This window comes from Fonticula alba (assembly GCF_000388065.1).
Source record: "Fonticula alba strain ATCC 38817 unplaced genomic scaffold supercont2.11, whole genome shotgun sequence".
NCBI classification, from domain to species: domain Eukaryota; order Rotosphaerida; family Fonticulaceae; genus Fonticula; species Fonticula alba.
In genome coordinates this window covers 14,616-18,502 of record NW_009242981.1, presented here as the reverse complement: position 1 = coordinate 18,502, position 3,887 = coordinate 14,616, and positions in this window count along the sequence as shown.

Sequence of the window (3,887 nt, the reverse complement as noted above, 5' to 3'; positions counted from 1 at the left end):
CCATTGTTGATCCCTGGGGACCCGGCCTGGCCGCGAAGAGCCGGACCGGAGATCCCCACGACCGGGCCCGTGTGCCCCTCTGCCCTGCGTCGTCGCTGCGCAGCCGCTCCCCTGGCCCGAGGAACGAGACGGCGCCCCGTACCACTCACCCATCAGCCGTCTAGCCGGGGGCCTGTGTCCGGGAAATGACCCGGCCGGGTGCTGGCGGGTTTGGGCGGTGGTCACTTGAGGGGCGCGGCTTTGACGGCTGTTCTGCCGGGCATTCGCCGCCGGCCGGGGCACAGTGAGCTGGCGAACCGGGCGAGCCGACCGGCAGCCGCAAGGTTGTCCGGAGGGGGCGGGATCGGACCGCCCAGTCGGGCCCGAATGGGCGGCGAATGTCCGGCAAAGGGGCAGCCCCGGAAGGGGGGGGCGAGGCGCCCTCGGAAGGAGAGGGGCTGAGAATTGGGATCGGGGGTGGAACGGAGAATCGCACCAAGGGTGGGGGGCCCCTCTCCGCCCCAAGACCCCAACCATTGACATGGCCGCGAGGTATGTTCCAGGATGGGGCCCCGCGGTGTCCTGTGCTCACGTGCACGCCCTCGGGGCACGTGTAGGGGGCGATGTAGCAGGGTTCACACGGGTTAAGCCTAAGTCAAGTGAGTGAAGCTTGACGAAGGGTACCAGTGTGATCTGCCACCCGGTTAGTAACCTCTAGGCATGAATAAAGGGAACATACCAACCAGCGGTTCACGGTCGTCTGTTTCCAGAGTGAGTCAGTAACTCGGTTTGAGTCGAGTTAGTGGCAAGCGAAATAGAAAGAGAAACTCGAATAAATAAAAGGGGTTCGAGAGGAAGCCTTAGAACAGGTGTTCGTCGACTTGACTGGTGTTTCAGCTATACTTTCGTATACTCTTCGACACACAGCTGCTAAGGTCTTCACTCTCGGGAGGTCCCTTGCGGGAGCCCCCCTTTTGACCTTTGGGATAGGTCAAGGGGTGGATCTGAGAACCCCGCGGTGGGACTTGTCCCCCCCCGCGTATCTCCACGCTTGGTCGAGCGCCTACACCGCTCGACCTCGCCGGGCCACCTGGGCCGTTATCCAACCCCGCATTCTCGATCAAGAGAATGCTATTGGAACTTTGTCCTTCTTTGGTTTAACACGTGAGGTGGATACTCTCACGTGTTGCTCTATTCACAGCTTACATGGGGATTCCACTACAGGCGAGCAGGGCCGGGGCGGTTCCGGGTGGGGTGCCCCCCTCTGTTGGTCTGGGTCCTGATCGGGGAAAAAAGGGGCAATAATACATGGGCAAGTATATTCCCGGGCAAAAGGCCGGCGCCCTTCTGCTCCGGCCCCACGGGTCGACGGACAGCTGGGTACTGGCCGGGTACTGGCCGGGTACTGGCCGGGTACTGGCTGGGTGCTCGTTGGAACTCCCCCCCTCCCCCCGTCGCCCTGTGTCTTAGATCGACGCCATGCCTTTGATGGTCGTCCGCCGGAAGAGGGGCCTGCCCGGGGGGGGGGTCTCGGCGGATGTAGCGTCATTCGCGTGGCCAGCACCCGGCTCTCGGGCCGATCGCCACGCGACACGCGCGCAAGCCGGCACGGTCGAGCAACCATAGCCATAACCGGCGACGGCCCGGCTTCTTGCCCCCCGTCCCCGGGGAAGCCCCCCTCGCCCGAACAGTGCCTTGCCTTGGCTGGGGCTCTGGGGCGCCTCCTTCTACGAGGTCAGCCCCGGCGAGGGGGGCATTCGCTCTGGTCGGGCTCCCGGCAGTTTTTGCGGTGTTTTCGGTGGGTGCGTGAGGGGGCGGGGGCTGATGTCGCTGATGGAGATCGCGCGCCGGGGCCTTGTCGCGCCGGGGGCAGGGCCGCGGGCGTCCGGCTTTGTTGGCCGGCGGATGTTCGCCAGGGTGGCCGGGTGGGTGGTTGCTGGGCGGCCGGCCTTGGGGGTGGCACGGGAGTCGAGGTGGTCCGCGTGGCGGCCGTGGTGCGATCGCCGACGCCCCAGTCTCCCGGCCGGACCGGGGGCCCGCCGTCGGCGGCCATGGACGGAAGTGCCCCGGGGCGCGCGTGTGTGCGCTGCTCCCGGCCCGGGGCTCGACCGCGCTCCGGCCTGCCCATCCGCTCGGAGGGGCGATGGTGGAAAGTGACAACGGGCCGGCCGCCATGCCGATTGGAAATTTAAACATCGTGCCCCGCGCTGTGGGCACCTCCGCTGGTCCCGGCCGGCAGGGCAAGGCGGCCCCCGGGCGCGCGGGGCGCGTCGAGCCGTGGTGCGGGTGTCAAAGCGGCCACCTTCGCCGTGGGTCTGGCCCGGCCCGCAAGGCACACGATGCGGCGCGGGCCGTGCTTTGGCTCCCTCCGTCTGCCTCGCCCTTGCGCCGCCTGCGCATGCCCTGGGAGGCGGGGCCATTTTTTTTGCTTGCTGCGGACTCTGTCGACGCGCTGGGCCTCCCCCCCCCCCCCCCCCGGGGGGCACAGCGTCGGCGACATGGCCGGTCCCGGGCCTGCCCCTCCCTGCGTTGCCCTTTGCTGGCACCTGGCTCGGGTGTGTCGCAGCCTGTGCTGTGGACGAGCGCGCGGGCGCGGACCCGCACCTGCCCGCGGCGGCGACTCGGGTTCCGGGCCCCATTGCACGGGGCATGTTTGCAAGATGACAAAGCTCATCGCCTGGGGGCGCGCGCGAAAAAAAAAAAAAGGCTGGCCGGTGTCCTTCTTCTCGCCGGGGTGCGGCTCCCCTCCGGGGCCTACTGGGTGGCTGTTTGCCCGGACGTGGGGGCTGTGATTTGGCCGGGAGAGCATGCCCACCGGCGCCCCTGTCGCGGCTTGCCTGGCTCCCCGGCTGGCGTGTGAGGCCCAGCCGGAGCGAGATCCCCCGAGGGATCCAGCGGCACCTGTTGCCAGGGTTCGTGCATGCATTCGGCTCTGCTTCGTCGGGCCCGCTCGCTTCCCCCATGTGGGACATTGGCTCGCACGCATGCGGGGTGAGCAGCCTCTGGCCGGACAAAGGGGCGCGCAGGCATTGGGACGCCCATGGTGTGTGCTTGCTTACGCCCGCGTGGTGCGCGGCGCCGAGTCGGGCTGCCGGGAGAAGGCGCCATACCCGCGCGCAGGAGGGACCCTGGGGGGGGGGGGTACCTGTGTTGGGGGCAATCCAGCTGACCCAGCTGGGCCCGCCTCCATGCGAGGAGGACGGGCGGCATGTGGGCCGATGTGCATGCCATCGCCCTCCAGCTCCGTGTGGCTGCTGTTGCTGCTGCTGCTGTGGGTGTTCCCACGCGCACATATGCACCGATCGCGAGCGGGCCCCTGCGTGGGTGGATATGCTGGCCATGGGCCGGCATGTGTGAGCTCCAATCGAAGCGCCGTGGGCAGCTAGGTGGAGGGGGACATGTGCTCGGTGCTGGTGGTGCTGGCTGCGGCTCCACTCTCCAAGGTACACGACCCCCGGGTGTCATGGACAGACAGGCGGAGAATCTTGATGCACCCGGGCAGGTCGCGCCATAACACCCTATTTCGTCCACGGACCTTTCTGCGCGCGAGGACGAACGTCCGAAGGGTGTACATCACAAAGCAGGTCCATGGCCGAGCGCCGGGCACCCTTGGCGCGAGCGAGGAGAGCCCCCCCCCCCCCCCCCCCCCGGGATTGCCAAGGAGAGAGGGGGCACTTCTTCGCGCCCGGAGGAGGCTGCCCCGCTGGGAGAAGGGGAAAAAAAGGTGCCGTGCTTCCGGTGGCCGTGTGCGTGTGTGCCGGTGGAGGGTGGCCCGGCCGCGAAGGCCGATGCGCGCGACCTTCCGTTTCCCTGTCGGAGAGCCGGACACCTGCTGGCTTGTGGGGATGCATCACTGATCGCGGGGCCAGGCGAGCGGGGGCCAAGAGAAGGAGGGGCGGGGGGGGGGG